General features: G+C 41.4%; 1 protein-coding gene and 1 pseudogene across 8 annotated transcripts in view; one reads left to right on the forward strand and one right to left on the reverse strand.

Annotated features, from left to right (window-relative positions):
* Nucleotides 1-17,364, reverse strand: part of LOC105482178 (serum/glucocorticoid regulated kinase family member 3) — a 195,047-nt gene that overhangs the window by 87,451 nt on the left and 90,232 nt on the right. The window contains exon 1 of one of the 8 annotated variants that reach the window (XM_011742163.3): nt 3,031-3,146. The exons of 5 other annotated variants lie outside the window; for them this stretch is intronic. The gene's annotated coding sequence lies outside the window, so the exon portion shown is untranslated. Of the gene's footprint in view, nt 1-2,714; nt 2,923-3,030; nt 3,147-17,364 lie in introns of those variants that run through there. 2 more of the 8 variants (XM_011742162.3, XM_011742166.3) reach the window with 2 other exon arrangements.
* LOC105482176 (securin pseudogene) lies at nt 11,840-12,414 on the forward strand (annotated as a pseudogene).

Raw genomic sequence — 17,364 nt, forward strand, 5'->3', positions numbered from 1 at the left:
CTGGGCGACAGAGTGAAGACTCCATCTCAAAAAAAAAAGAAAAAAAAAAAGAAGCAGATAAGTAGGTGTGGGTCTTATTTTTCCTTTAAAAGAAACTGAAATGTGTGTGTGCATGCTTCTTGTCCTCCAGGACATGAAAAAAATAAAGACCAATGCCCTAAGATTTCGAATTCAAAGTAGACTGTGCTAAATTCTCTACGAAAGTCACCAGCACTCAGAGGAAGAAAAAGCCACTTCCAACTGAACTTACCTAGATATTTGGTAGGGGGTGGCAGGGGCCGCATGTGAGGGGGGTTTGAAGAATGGGAACTCAAAACAGAAAGGGCAGCAGAAGTTCTTACTAGAAACAGGGAACAGCCACTAGTCCACTATGTCTAAATCCCCGCCCACGTCGGAGAAAAAGATCAACTCATCAATAAAAACAGAAAGAGAAACTGTCATGAAGCAACACTCATTTTATAGGGCATCACCATTTAAAGGATTTTATAGGGCATCACCATTTAAAGCCTTATTCTACTGTCATATTTACAAATCTAAACTGGAACTCACTCTCTTCATCTATAGGAGATACAGACTGTAAAAGTGGGCTTGAAATCATGTTGGAGGGAATTCTGAATGTCAGGTTTTTCACTCTGGATTTCATTCTGCAGGTAAGGATGTGAAGGCACTTGAAAAGGGAACTGCAGTGCTGTAGGTGTCAAATGGAAGGGAATGAAGAAATGGGCTTGGCAACAACAGGAGAGGCAGGTTTGCAAAAAAAAAAGTGACAGATGAAATAACTTGGTAGCTATTTGCATGTGGGGTACAAAGGTAAAAGAAAGAATTAACATTGCCTCAAGATGTTATTCCTGGGTAACTAGGAATAAATAAAATGGAAGGAAGGGAAAATAGGGCAAAATGACAGTGAATTAGCTTAACTAATTACTAGTCTTGTCGGAAATGTCCGCATCAGATCCATGAATTTGGTACCTCTGTGTGCCGGGCACTATTTTCAAGCATTTAGGATACAACAGTGAACACAACTGGCAAACAACTTTACCCACATGGAACTTACGCTCGTCAGACAACAGATAATGAATAAGTAAATAAACAGGTCAATATATAAGTGTGGTGTTGTATGCAATTTTAAATAGGAAGGTAACATCTAAACAAACACCCAGAGGTGAAGGAGTGAGCTATACAAAGAGCTGGGGAAGAGTCAGCAACTAACAAAACAATAGCTTAAAATAATTTCACTCCACAATGCTTTTGAAGTTAGCAGCCACATTGCGACATACCTCTTTGGGACCCAGTCCTATTTCCTTGGGCGAGCATTCAGGGTTCCACTTCCTGACTCTATCCTACCCAATCAAGAAAACTTCACCAATAAAACGGCGATAAAAAACTGCCTAGTGGGTCAATTTGTTTATACTGGCTGTTTACATTCCCTACATGGGAGAAGAGGACTGCATTTTAAAAGGACAAAACCAAAGCACATTAGAACATGTTTGTACAAAGCTTAAGAAGACAATCATCTTGTTCTCAAAGCAATAATTAATGTAGCAACTTTGAGACTTGTGATTTAAATCAAAGGTACTGAAGAAAGATTATGAATCATGCAATTAAGCTACCAAGCAGGATACTGCTGGAGAGGAAAGCCATTCACAGCACCATAAAACTGTCAAAAATAAAGATAGTAACTATCATCAAAACTAGAAATAATATCATCATTTGATTTTATACTTTGTTGATCAGCAGAGCTGAATTCTAGCCTAAGCTCCGCCATTTATTGGTTCTGAGTCTTTGGCCTCATCCTTATCTGTAAAGACCAGCTGGTCTGATTTTTCAGATTCCTTTCAATTCTGAGATTCCCTGCAGCAAGCTACGGTTCCTATGATGTTTATTTATGTATTGGGGGTGCTCTGTTTTACTTAGGTTTGCAATAATAGTACAAATAAGCATCCACCCAAAATAACACAACTTAAATGTTCTGTATAAAGCGATATGAACTGCTTTTAAACAAACCCGCCTGAACTTGGTGCTTAAAATGAGGCTACATTCACCGTAAAGGCGCTGCCTCTTTTTTCATCCCTGTTTTAGAACAGCCTTCAAGACTCTGAGGTTTCTGTGGATGTGATTTGGAACAAGGTGGATGATCACATCAGGTAACACCCCTAGTGAAAGAAAAGAGACCTTTTCTTGTGAAACTTGGTCTAAGAAAACTGTTCCAAAGGAATCCCCAAGCATTTCTAGCAACAGCTCTGAGGAAAGAAAGCACGTATATCTGGTGATGGCAATTCTTGACATTAATGCTCATCTGAATGCATAATAAAGAAAACAGCCAAAGTTTATTGTGGACTATGAGCCAGGTATTAACTCATTTAATCTTCAAAAACTGCTGTAAGTTTGGAACTATCATTATCTCCATTTTACATACGCTAAAACTAAGGCATAGAAAAGCTAACCAAATTGCCCAAGTTTTCTCAGTTAATAAATAGATTCAAAACCATGACTCCAGCTCCAAAGTCTGCGTGCTTCATCTCCAAGATACACTCCCTATGTAACCCCTGCTGTCCATGTTTAAGTAACAGTCCCGTTTCTACTACACCTTCCTTACAAACTGAATAACACAAAGTAAAAGTAAAGCCCCACTGCAAACTCACTATCGGGTTTCTCCTCCTGTCCTGAACCACAAACTATAAATATATTTTAAAGATATACAAACTTGACAGTACCTGAGACTTCCCGACATTTAGAGGGGATGTGTGTGGAACAACTCAAACATTTCCTGTCTCGGACCAAGGGCAGTGAATGAGTGCTGCGAAGCCGCAGCATGCCTGGGTGTGGAACCGGCGTCTCCTCTCAGGGGTTCACAGGAGGGGCCGCCCGCGCGCCCCGCCCCGCGCTCCTGATGGGCGCGGAAACGGCACTGGGGCCCATCACACCACACCTGCCTCCCGCGCCCCCGGGGTCCCTCCACCTGGCCCGCGCAGTGCCCGGGCTGTTCTCCGCCAGGCTTCCTCGCGCAAGCTCGATGAGCCACACGCTTACCTTCGGGGACCCACCCCCGGCGCGTGGCGAACGGGAAGCACCGCCACTGCTGCGCCACACTCGGCCAGGACCTGCGTCGTGCCACCACCTCCCAGCGGCGCCGGCTGCGCTCCCTGCGGGGGCCAAACCTGTAGGCCCCGCCCCCTGCGGCAGGCCCCGCCCTCACCAATCACCGCCGGCCACGCCCGAATATAGGCTCGATCAGCCCCGCCCTCGGAGCTCTTCGACCGCGCCCCCGAAGGAGCGGCGGGCGGGGTGCAACCCCTGGGCCTTAAGTAAATATGCGTGGGAGGAAAGGCGGGAATCCGGCGGATGGGAGAGAGAAACCGAGAGGACCCCCGCGGGGAAAGTGAAGAGAGCCTTGGGCGGGGTCGGGGAATAAGAAGGCACTCTCCCCAGGTTCCCGCTAAAGTGTAGACCTCAAAACAACCGCGCTCATTCAAGACATTGGCATAATCTCATTTTCCTCGGGCGGGGTAGGAGTCACACACCAATTCAGGGCTCCAGGCGTGAGACGTCGTTGGGAATGGGATTCAGAGGAGCAAAGAAAGGAAGCAATTCCTTTACTAGTCTCCACCACACATCCTTTACTTCAAAACCTGGGGAGTCGGCTCCCAGTAAGAATCCTCGAGCTTAAATTGTTAATTAATCCCATTCCCTTCATAAATTGTTAATCAATCCCGTTCGCTTCAAACAGTTCAGGCGCATCACGAGAGAGCAGACGCGGCCGGGTTTGGCATGAATGTCCGTAGTGTGCTACTCTAAGGTTTGCGTCTCGGTGTACAGATAAAGGAAAACCAGAATCCTCAAAACGACTTGTTTTAATTATTAATGCATCTGAATCTGGACGGTGAAAAACGGCTTGAGGCATTAAGCCAATAACTGAGTCGGGCACAGTTCCTACAGTCCCAGCTACTCCAGGGGCTGAGGCAGGAGAATCACTTGAGCCCAGGAGTTCTAGGCCAGCCTGGACCTGCATAGCAAGACCCTGTTTCTAAAATAAAAATAATATAACTAATGAATATGGCAGGGAAACAAAGGGCTCACTTTGCCAGTAAGCAGGATTGATATACAGTAACCTTTATTACAAGAATTTCAGAAAATAATGCCAAGAGGCCAGCCTAGCTCTGTAGCCTTAAGGGAAGCCACAATATCCGAAGTCCTCAATTTGCTTATCAGTAAAATGAGGGGATTTAGCCTGGTGACCTCATGGGCTCCAAATGCCCTCTCATACTCTAGACTTTGTCCTGCCAGGCTCTACTCATAGGAGAGGGGAAAGAATGCAGGGAAGTATTGTCTAGTCAGGAGTTACTCAGAGAAATTGGAAATTTTTAGAAAAAGCTTCAGGGATCTCTGGAATCACTTCATTCGACCTCTCCCTTCCGACTTTCCTGTTTGTAATAATAATAGTACACCAGTCCCTGACACATACCCTTATCAACAGTTTCCCTTTTCTTTTTTTGACCCACAGTCTGAAAAAATTAAATGGAAAATTCTAGAAATAAACAATAAGTTGTAAATGGTATGCTGTTCTGAGCAGTGTGATAGAATCTCACGCTATCCCAATCCACCTACCTTCAATGTGAAGCCTCCCTCTGTCCAGTTTGTCCATGCTGCAGATGTTAACCACCTGCTAGTCACTTAGTAGGCATCTCTATCATCAGGTTGGCTGTAGAGGTGTCACAGTGCTTGTGTTCAAGGAACCCTTATTTTACTTCATGATGGCCCCAAAGTGCAAGAGTTGTGATGCTGACATATTGTTATAATTGTATTTTATTATTAGTTATGGTAGTTAATCTCTTACTGTGCCTAATTTAGAGAGTAAACATTATTGTAGGCATGTATATATAGGAAAAAAACAGTTCAGATTGCGGTTCAGTACTATCCGCAGTTTCAGGGAACCACTGGGAGTTTTAGAAGGTACCCCCTTGGCTAAGGGGGTAATACTGTATCGTTCTTGCCCTAACTCAAAACCTTTGACTCTTCCCTCTCAGTCCTCACGTTTGGTCACCAGGTCCTTGGCTTTCTCCTTTACAGAGTCTCTTCAATGACTCTTCCATTTTCACTGCCATCTCTGTATAAAGAACAGATTCAAAGAACTCAGGGTGTTTGATCTGATCCTAACCTACATTTCCCACCTAATCTCCAACTCACTCTTGTGTACGCAGCTGTTTGACAGACTGTCTCCTCAACGTACAGAATCCACGACTTATAGCTAACATCCCTGCCACTGTACATGCAAACCCACTGCCTCCCAGCTGGAATACCCTCTTCTCAGTCCTAGCTACCTGTCTTGACTACAATAGCCCAGCTCAGGGACGTCTCTATGCAATAAAATGCTATAATACTTAGGATCTGCACCACTCACGTTAGCATGTAGCAGGGCTACTTTGTTTTGTTTTCTGCTATTTAGAATCTTTATTTCAAGCCAGTTATGGTGGCTCACACCTGTAATCCCAGCACTTTGGGAGGCCAAGGCAGGCAGATCACTTGAGCTCAAGAGTGGAGTTTGAGACCAGCCTGAGCAACATGGTGAAACCCCATCTCTACAAAACAATTTAAAAATTAGCCAGGTGAACATGGTGAAACCCCGTCTCTACTAAAAATACAAAAAAATTAGCCGGGCGTGGTGGCAGGCACCTGTAGTCCCAGCTACTCAGGAGGCTGAGGCAGGAGAATGGCATGAACCCAGGAAGCAGAGCTTCCAGTGAGCCGAGATCATGCCACTGCACTCCAGCCTGGGCAACAGAGCGAGACTCTGTCTCAAAAAAAAAAAAAATGAGCCAGGTGTAGTGGTGCACGTCTGTAGTCCCAGCTACTTGGGAGGCTGAGATAGGAGGATCGCTTGACCCTAGAAGGTACAGGCTGCAATGAGCCGAGATTACGCCACTGCACTCCAGCCTGGGTGACAGAGTGAGACCCTGCCTCAAAAAAAAAAAAAAAAAAAAAAAGAATATTTATCTTGCTGGGCACAGTGGCTCATGCCTGTAATCCCAGTACTTTGGGAGGCCAAGACGGGAGGATTTCTCGAGCCCTGGTGTTCCAGAGTAGCTGCAGCAATACAGCGAGATCCCATCTCTATAAAAAATTAACCAGGCATGGTCCCTGGCTAATTAGTCCCAGCTACTTATGAGGCTTAAGTGAGAAGATCACTTGAGCCCAGGTGGTCAAGGCTACAGTGAGTCATGATTGCACCATTGCACTCCAGCTTGGGTGACAGAGGGAAAGCCTGTCTCAAAACAAACAAAAAAGAATATTTATCTCTAAAACTAAACTTTAAACCTTTTTTTTTTGAGACAGAGTCTCGCTCTGTCACTCAGGCTAGAGTGCAGTGGCGCAATCTTGGCTCCCTGCAACCTCTACCTCCCAGGCTCAACCAATTCTGCTGCCTCAGCCTCCCGAGTAGCTGGGATTACAGGAATGCACTATCACGCCTGGCTAATTTTTGTATTCTTACTAGAGGTGATGTTTCATGATGTTGGCCAGGCTGATCTCAAACTTCTGACCTCAAGTGATTTGCTGGCCTCAGCCTCCCAAAGTGCTGGGATTACAGGTATGAGCCACCACACCCAGCCAACTTAAAACTATTTACTAGATGTCCCCAGGCCCCAGTCAACCAGGAATAAAAGTTTTCAATATCTTGAGGCTGGGCGCTGTGGCTCATTCCTGTAATCCCAGCACTTGGGGAGGCCGAGGCAGGCTAATCACAAGGTCAGGAGATCGAGATCATCCTGGCTAACATGGTGATAACCCCGTCTCTACTAAAAAAATACAAAAAAAATTAGCTGGGCGTGGTGGGGGGGCGCCTGTAGTCCCAGCTACTCGGGAGGCTGAGACAGGAGAATGGCGTGAACCTGGAAGGCAGAGATTGCAGTGAGCCGAGATTGCCCCACTGTACTCCAGCCTGGGCGACAGAGCGAGACTGTGTCTCAAAAAAAAAAAAAAAAAAAAATTAGCCGGGCGTAGTGGCGGGTGTCTGTAATCCCAGCTACTCAGGAGGCTGAGGCAGGAGAATGGCGTGAACCCAGCAGGGGGAGCTTGCAGTGAGGTGAGATCGTGCCACTGCACTCCAGCCTGGGCAACACAGCAAGACTCCCGTCTCAAGAAAAAAAAAATCCAATATCTTAAGAAGGCAAAAAGAAATTATAGAGTCATCCATAATTAGGCTGTTCAGATTACCTATAACAGCAAGATTCTGTTTTTCTCTGAAATATTATGATACTGAAGTAACACCAGTTACTTCATGCTAACCAAATGCTTTGATTGGCAGTTACATGTGACTGATTCATAAAAATGGAAAAGTAAATGATAAGACTTTTTTGGAAGACTAAGTCTTTGAGATTCATGGAGGTAAATAAAAAGTAACCTACCCACTCTTCTTCACCTCATTGCCCAAACAAGTGGTATACCCATAGTAAATGCTTAAAAATATATTAATCAGTCCATGATTATTTTCAACTTAAGTCCTCTCTCTCCTTCACTAAATACTAAAACACTGGTCTTTTCTTTTTCATGGAAATAAGATACTGAGAGCTTCCTCTTTTTTTTTTTTTTTTTTTTTTTTTTTGAGACAAGAGTTTAGCTCTTGTTGCCCAGGCTGGAGTGCAATGGTGTGAGCTCGGCTCGCTGCAACCTCCGCCTCCCAGGTTCAAGTTATTCTCCTGCCTCAGCCTCCCAAGTAGCTGGGATTACAGGCACGCACCACCACGCCCAGCTAATTTTATTTTAGTAGAGATGGGGTTTCTCCATGTTAGTCAGGCTGGTCTCAAACTCCTGACCTCGTAATCCGCCCACCTCAGCCTCCCAAAGTGCTGGGATTACAGGCATGAGCCACTGCACCCGGCTCCTCTTTTAATTTCAAAGAAATCCTCAAGAATAAGTGAAAAAGAATCACACAGCATTTCTTGGAGTTGGACTAGAAAGGTTTTCAGTGTTCTAGAAATAAACCCTTGCATCACAGCAAATTCTCTATGTTAGCAAGCTCTATGTACCATTAAGGTCTTTAGAGAGTAAATTTTCCTTAACTGCAACCTTACCCAGACGGTAAAATAGAAACAGAACCCAGTTTGCAGAATGACTACCAAGTAAGAGTAAAAACTGATTTGCAATCTATCAATGGCCCCTTGTGTTTTGAAAATGTCAACGGCACATTTCAGGGAGGCCCCAGAGTTCTAAAGTCTGTCCCAAACAATCTATAAATCACTAGTCACAGCAAACCTTTATAATGTTCTAGAGATTTAAGAAGTATTAAATAGACTAAATAATAATCACACTTCATCTATAGAGTGGGTTGTACCAGAGGCTATTGGTAATAGACTCTTGGAACTCTTCTCTACCTCTCTTCAACACGTGAAGTGACTATTAAGAGTAAAGCCTTAGGGGACTTCTGAATCCAGACAACATGGAGTAATAAGGACCAAATTGGCCCTCCCACCTGAACCAACCAAAAGGAAAAAGGAAAAAGAGCCAGACAAAATATATAAAACATCTGTTTTCAAGATACTGGATATCAGGCAGTGAAAGAAAATGATTCCTAAGCAAACAAAGTTTACCCCAGCTTACTACTTTCAGATACCTTACACACCATGACATAGGAAGTGGAATGAAGGAGAGCCCAGCAGACTCCCCGAGTTGAGATGATTCGGCTATGAATCCAGGAAGAACAAGATGGTTACAGTTCACAAGACAGTGTACAAGAGGAAGTTAAGTGCACAGAGAACCCTAGAGACCTGCCGAAGGTTCTCCCGGAGAATGTGACAATGCGGATCAGTGCATGCATGTGAAGAAACTATAAAAAGTACAGCAAAGAAAAAAACATATGAAAGCATTAGACAGAATACCACTGGAAACTCACAGAGGGCCAGGAATAGTGACTGTTCCCATCAGGTAGACTAGAAACGCTCCTAACTCAATGGAGGTAGAATACTAAGAAGAGTCTTACCTTACTTAAACTGGGGGGGAATTAGCCCTAGAATAAATACTGCTTGAGTCCTGACAAAAAAAAAAAAAATATATGGAAGTAAGATCTGAAAGGATTGAACTATTTCCTAGTAATTTACCTCTATCTCAAATTAAAATCCAGGCATATTTATAAGAACAGAAAAATATCCAGCATCCAGCAAGGAAAAAAATCACAATGTCTGACATTCAATATTGAATATGTGGCATTCAGTATCACAAGGCATGCAAAGAAACAGAAAAATATGACCAATAATGAGATTAAAAAGTAATCACTAGGGGCCGGGTGCGGTGGCTCACGCTTCAGCACTTTGTGAGGCTGAGGCGGGCGGATCATGAGGTCAGGAGATCAAGACCATCATGGTGAACATGGGGAAACTCTGTCTCTACTGAAAATACAAAAAAATTAGCTGGGCGTGGCGGTAGGCGCCTTTAGTCCCAGATACTAGGGAGGCTGAGGCAGGAGAATGGCGTGAACCCGGGAGGTGGAGCTTGCAGTGAGCGGAGATTGCCCCACTGCACTCCAGCCTGGGCAATAGAGCGAGACTCCGTCTCAAAAAAAAAAAGAAAAAAAAAAGTAATCACTAAAACTGACCTGCAACTGACATAGATGTTAGAATTAGCTGACTAGGACATTAAAACAGTTATTATAATGGTAATGTAGGCAGGTCTTGGTGGCTCACGCCTGTAATCCCACTTTGAAAGGACAAGGTGGCCGGGCGCGGTGGCTCAAGCCTGTAATCCCAGCACTTTGGGAGGCCGAGACGGGCGGATCATGAGGTCAGGAGATCGAGACCATCCTGGCTAACACGGTGAAACCCTGTCTCTACTAAAAATACAAGAAAATTAGCCGGGCGAGGTGGTGGCGCCTGTAGTCCCAGCTACTTGGGAGGCTGAGGCAGGAGAATGGTGTGAACCCGGGGGAGCGGAGCTTGCAGTGAGCCGAGATCGCGCCACTGCACTCCAGCCTGGGGCACAGAGCAAGACTCCATGTCAAAAAAAAAAAAAGAAAGGACAAGGTAAGAAGATCCCTTCATTTCAGGAGTTCAAGACCAGCTTGGGCAACATAGGGAGATCCCATCTCTACAAAATAATAATAATAATAACAACAATAGTAATATATTCAAAAAGTTAAGTAGAGACAAAGAAAGTATAACATTTCTAAATCCGACTTTTAGAGATGAAAACAATAATCTCTAAAGTGGAAAATACACTGGATAGGATTAACAGAAGACTAGACATTACAGAAGAAAAGATTAGTAAACTTGAAGACAGCAATAGAAACTTTCTAAAATGTAGATAGAAAAAAGAATTAAGGCCAGGTGCAGTAACCCACACCTGTAATCCCAGCATTTTGAGAGGCTGAGGCAGATGGATCACTTGAGGCCTGGAGTTCAAGACCAGCCTGGCCAACATGGCAAAATCCCATCTCTACTAAAAATACAAAAATTAGATGGGCATGGTGGTGCATACCTGTAGTCCCAGCTACTTGGGAGTCTGAGGCATGAGAATCATTTGAAGCCAGGAGGCGGAGGTTTCAGTGAGCAGAGATTGTGCCACTGCACTCTAGCCTGGGCAACAGAGTGAGACTCTGTTTCAAAAAACCAAAAAAAAGAGAAACGTAAAGAGAATCGATGAGCTGTGGAAAAATGTAAGCAGCCTAATATACTTGCAATTAGATTCCCTTAAGGAGAAGATAAGGATGGTGTTGGAGGAGGGGATAGGAAAACGCATTTGTAGAAATTATGGCTGACATATTCCCAAATTAGATGAAAACTATAAACTCACAGATCTGACAAGTGCAATGAATTCAAACACTAGAAACATGAAGAAAACTACACCAAGGCACATCATAATAAAAGTACTAAAAACCAGTGATAAAGTCTTAATAGCAGCCAGAAGAAAAGATATGTTATATACAGAGGAACAAAGTTAAAAATGTCAGCATATTTCTCATCAGAAATAGTACAAGTGGCCGGGCACAGTGGCTCATGCCTGTAATCCCAACACTTGTGGAGGCGGAGGAGGGCAACGGGCAGATCACCTGAGGTCAGGAATTTGAGATGAGCCTGGCAAATATGGTGAATCCTGGACTCTACTAAAAATACAAAAATTAGCCGGGTGTGGTGGCGCATGCCTGTAATTCCAGCTCCTCAGGAGGCTGAGGCAGGAGAATCATTTGAACCTGGGGGGCAGAGGTTGCAGTGAGCTGAGATGGCACCACTGTACTCCAGCCTGGGTGACAAAGCAAGATTCCGTCTCAAAAAAAAAAAAAAAAAATTACAAGCAAGAAGTAGAGCAACATCTATAACGTACTGAATAAAAAAATTTGTCAACCTAAAATTCTTTACCTAGCACAAATATCCTTCAAAATCAAAGATACATAAAGATCAAAGATATATAAAGCTATATAAAGATTTTTTCAGACTGAAAAAAAAGCTGAAAAATTCATAACCAGTTGACTCATACAACAAGAAACATTCAAGGAAGCCCTTCAGATATAGAAAAGTTATTCTGGATTTCTGGAAATTACTAAGAAATGAAGAGCACTTGAAATAGTAACAACAGAAGTAAACATATTTTGATTTTTTAATAATTTAAATCTCTAAAAGTTAACAACTTTAAACAAAAATAGTAATAACTTATTGTGGGTTTATATCTAATGTATCAGTAAAATATATGACAACAGTATTATAAAAGCTAGCATTAGAGACATGGAAGTATACTATTGTAAGATATATCCTATAAGTGTAAGTATTCTATAAGTGATGTGGTATAATTCAAATTAAGATAGACTGTAATAAATTAAAGATATATACTTAAATCTGGTTGAGAGCAGCAATAATCCAGAATGGCTACTCTGATCTATGTTGATAAGGAAAATGGAGAACCAGGTACCCTTGTGGCTGCAAAGGATGGGCTGAAGCTGGGGTCTGGACCTTCAATCACAGCCTTAGATGGGAGATCTTAAGTTTCAACACCACGTTTCGGCAAAACATTCAATGTTCTACCAGCCTTACCTAAAGCTACCAGAAAGGCTTTGGGAACTGTCAACAGAGCTACAGAAAAGTCAGTAAAGACCAATGGACCCCTCAAACAAAAACAGCCAATCTTTTATGCCAAAAAGATGACTGAGAAGACTGTTAAAGCAAAAAGCTCTGTTCCTGCCTCAGATGATGCCTATCCAGAAATAGAAAAATTATTCCCCTTCAATTCTCTAGGCTTTGAGAGTTTTGACCTGCCTGAAGAGCACCAGATTCCACATCTCCCCTTGAGTGGAGTGCCTCTCATGATCCTTGATGAGGAGAGAGAGCTTGAAAAGCTGTTTCAGCTAGACCCCCCTTCACCTGTGAAGATGCCCTCTCCACCATGGGAATCCAATCTGTTGCAGTCTCCTTCAAGCATTCTGTTGACCCTGGATGTTGAATTGCCACCTGTTTGTTCTGACATAGATATTTTAAATTTCTTAGTGCTTTAGAGTTTGTGGGTATTTGTATTAATAAAGCATTATTTGTTTAACAGAAAAAAAAGATACATACTTTAATCCTAAAATAAAATAACCATTAAAAGGAAAACAGGAGTTATAACTAATAAGGGAACAAAGGACATAAAATGGGATAATAATGCTTAATCCAAAATAAGGCAGAAAATGAAGAAAAATGAAACAAAGAACAGATAAATACAAAACAAATAGCAATATGAAAGACAAACTTGACCAGGCATGGTGGCTCACGCCTGTAATCCCAACACTTTGGGAGGCTGAGGCAGGCGGATCACCTGAGGTCGGGAGTTCGAGACCAGCCTGACCAACATGGAGAAATCCCGTCTCTACTAAAAATACAAAAATAGCCAGGTGTGGTAGCGCATGCGTGTAATCCCAGCAGCTTGGGAGTGTGAGGCAGGAGAATCACTTGAACCCGGGAGGCAGAGATTGCGGTGAGCGGAGATTGCGCCATTGCACTCCAACCTGGGCAACAAGAGCAAAACTCTGCCTCAAAAAAAAGAAAGCTAGAGCAGCTATATGAATATATAAAGAATATTTCAAAGCAAATAATATTACTGTGGAAAGAGAAGGTCATTTCATAATGATAAAGGGGCCAATTTATCAAGAGGACATAATTCTACACATTTATGCACTTAATAACAGAGCTTCAAAATATATGAACAAAAACTGAAAATCCTTCAAGAAGAAATAGATACACCCACAATTATAGTTAGAAGTTTCAAAACCCCTTTCATAATAACACAAGTAGAGAGAAATTCAGCAAGCATATAGAAGACCTAAACAACACTATTAAACATCTTGAGATTTTATACATATGTATATACACACATATATATATATACACACACACACATATATACATACATATATATATATATATATATATATTTTTTTTTTTTTTTTTTTTTCTTTAAGACGGTCTTGCTCTGTCGCCCAGGCTGAAATGCAGTTGCAATCTCGGCTCACTGCAACCTCTCTGCCTCCTAGGTTCAAGCAATTCTCCTGCCTCAGCCTCTCGAGTAGCTGAGACTACAGGCACACGCCACCAGACCCAGCTAATTTTTGTATCTTTAGTAGAGACAGGGTTTTGCCATGTTGGCCAGGCTGGTCTCAAACTTCTGGCTTCAAGCGATGCACCCACATCAGCCTTCCAAAGTGCTGGGATTACAGGTGTGAGCCACCACACCTGGCCAACTTAATTGATATTTGTAGAACACCCCAAAATAGAATATATATACTTTTCATGTGTACATAAGATATTCACCGAGGCAGACCATATTCTGAGCCATAAACTCAATAAACCTAAAACAATTCAAATCACACAAAGTATGTTCTCTAACTATAATAAAATTAAATTAGAAATCAGTAACAGCAAGACATTTGGAAAAATCTAATTTTTTTTTTTTTTTTTTGACGGAGTCTTGCTCTGTTGCCCAGGATGGAGTGCAGTGGCAGGCTCTGCCTCCCAGGTTCACACCATTCTCCTGCCTCAGCCTCCCTAGTAGCTGGGACTACAGGTGCCTACCACCACGCCCAGCTAATTTTTTGTATTTTCAGTAGAGACGGAGTTTCACCATGTTAGCCAGGCTGGTCTAGAACTCCTCACCTCAGGTGATCCACCCACCTCGGCCTCCCAAAGTGCTGGGATTACAGGCGCGAGCCACCATGCCTGGCCAAAATCCAAATATTTTGAATCCAAATATACAACCCTAATAACCCATGGGTCAAAGAAGAAATTGAAAGGAAAATTAGAACATATTTTGCACTGAATGAAAATGAAAATATAACATATCAAACGTTGTGGAGTGCCCTAAAGTAGTACTTAGAAGGTATTGCCCATATTGGAAAAGAAAAAAAAGCTCAAATCAATGACCTCAACTTTCAACTCACCAACAATAAAAATAAGAGCAAATTGAACCGTAGTGGGAGAAAATATTTGCAAATTACATATCTCATAAGAGTCTAGTATCCAGAATATGTAAAAAACTTGTTTGACTCAACAGTAAAGACAAGTAATCCAATTTTAAAGTAGTTAAAAGACTTAAATAGGCATTTCTCCAAAGAAGATATACAAATGGCCACAGGCACATAAGAATTGCTCAACAACATTAGTCATTAGGGAAATGCAAATCCAAATCACGATGAGATACCAATTCACACTCACTAGGATGGCAGTAATAAAAAAAGTGAAAACTAAGTGTTGGTGAGGATGTGGAGAAGCTGAAGCCTTGTACATTGGTGGTGAAAATGTAAAATGGTGTGGCTGCTGTAGAAAACAATTTTGAATTTCTCAAAAAGTTTAACACAGTATTTCTGTATGACCCAGCAATTCTACTTCTAGATATATGCCCCCCCAAAAAACCGAAAATATGTATTCATACAAATACTTGTACATATTTTTCACAGCAGCACTGTTCACAATACTCAAGAGGTGAAAATAACCCATGTGTCCATCAGCTAATGAGTGGATAAATAATTATTCCATTGAATAATTATTCCAATGGTAATAATTATTCAATGGAATAATTATTACCCAGCCATAAAAAGGAATGAAGTACTGATACATGCTACAAAATGAATGAACCTTGAAAACATTATGCTATATTTATATTTATATTCCATATAAATGGAATCATACAGTTCTAATCTCTGATGTCTGGTTTATTTCATTTAGCATAATGTTACAGGCACTTAGCCTATTTCATAGAAACAGAAAACAGATTGGTAGTTGCCAAGGGCTGTGAATTGCCTGAGACCAGCCTGGACAACATGGTGAAACCCCATCTCTACTGACAAAATTAAAAAAAAAAAAATTAGCCAGCAGTGGTGGAACATGCCTGTAGTCGCAGCTATGGGAGACTGAGATGGGAGGATCACCTGAGCCCAGGAGGTTGAGGTTGCAGTGAGTCAAGAGCAGGGCAATGCACTCCAGCCTGGGCAACTGGAGTGAGACCCATTCTCAAATAATAATAATAATAATAATAATGTACAAATTAAATTCAGAAAAGGTACAATATAATTTTATTATTTAGAGATGTGGAAGGAAATATAATAAGGACTAAAAGCAGAAACATTTAAAAACATTTAACATGGTTCCTTCCCAAAATTAAATTGACCTAGAGGACTTCTTTCGAATGACTTCAAAATAAAGGATATCTTTCCCTAGTGGAATAAACTCAAAGGACAAAAGAACTGTAAAAAATAATTATAAAAAAATCTTAAACTCTATTCAAGTAATCATTATATGAGATCATATTCGTGTTGTAGAATAAAGAAAATGGGTCAGGTGTGGTGGTGTATGCCTGTAATCCCAGCACTCTGGGGGGCCAAGGCGGGCAGATTGCTTGAGCCCAGGAGTTCCAGATGAGCCTAGGCAACATGGTAAAACCCTGTCTCTATAAAAATTAGCTGGGTGTGGTGGCACATGCCTGTAGTTCCAGCTACTTGGGAGGCTGAGAGATGGGAGGATCACTTGAGCCCTGATGTTTGAGGCTGCAATGAGCTAAGATCGTGCCACTGCACTCCAGTCTGGGCAACAAAGCAAGACCCTGCCTCAAATAATAATAACAACAGTAATAATAACTTTTTAAAAAGGAAGAAAATTAGTAATTATCTTCATATCCTTAAGAACCAGGAATTCTGATGTAGGAGAAAGGAGATACAGATGAGGTTAGGTTTAAAAAAATCAAAAAAACCTGTAGTACTGAATTTCAGTTGGAAGTATCAGTATGAATATATGTTGTATTTTATCTTTAAATATATATATGTACATTTTATGTGTACATAAATATATGTATATACATATAAATACACATATATATTTATATTTATGTATTTCCTAGCTCTAGCATGGGAAAGGCTAAAATCAATGACCAATCCAGGGAAATGAACACCCCTAGTACCAAGATTATGGGCCCTAAATATTTCCCACTAATATGAACTAGGGCTCCTTGGAGAACTGGCTGATTGCAGACCTGCAGCAGAAAATGTACAAGATGAGCCTGGAATGTCCTAACTTCCTTACTTTCTAGTATGATATCAGTGACTACCAGAGTCATGTGAAAAACCTCAGAAACTAATTCAAAGATGGCAAAATCGATCGTAAAAAAGAATCACCATTATGAATTGAAATATATTGAACATGTAAATCCATGAATTTACAAAGATACTAAAAAACAGAAAACAAACCTCATGGGTTACCTTTGGATAACCATAAGGAACTAATTCATTGTTCTGAAAACTGGTAAATAAAAGGTAAGAACCAAGCCTGTATCCTGCCTTCCAATATAAACTGCACTCCGGGTAACGAAATAGTCAATGAGGAGAAGTTTCTTGTTACAGAAGAATTCCAGGTAATGTATAAAAACAGAATACTACCATTTTACAATGAATTAATTAATGAATTAATGCATGTAGGCAATGATGATCAATGGCTGCTTATCTCATAAAAAGAGCGCTGACCAAACATTTTATGCCTCCTGATGGAAAAACACATCACTATGCAGTATTCTTGCCAAAATACTCGAATCTAAATCTCATTAAGTTTCTAGCTCTAACTTCCAATTTATAGGGACTGCAGGGGTCAGAAGTACATGTCAAATGATATCATAGGGATGCAATCAGTAAACTTCAGTGGGAGATCCTACAGGCTAAATGACCTGGTTTCTTTATTACATAAATTATAAGGGAAAAAAGAAAGGCAGCAGATATACAGAATAAAAAACAACTAAAAAAATTATGAGGCAATTTGAGAATTCGAACATAACTACATACCCACTAATAAGAAATCATAAAAAGAAAAAGAAAAAAATCAGTGGGTTTTTTTTAAGTGTGATGATGCTATATTTTTGTTTTTGTTTTTGTTTTTTGAG

The sequence above is a fragment of the Macaca nemestrina genome, chromosome 8 (genome assembly GCF_043159975.1).
Source record: "Macaca nemestrina isolate mMacNem1 chromosome 8, mMacNem.hap1, whole genome shotgun sequence".
Taxonomy (NCBI): domain Eukaryota; kingdom Metazoa; phylum Chordata; class Mammalia; order Primates; family Cercopithecidae; genus Macaca; species Macaca nemestrina.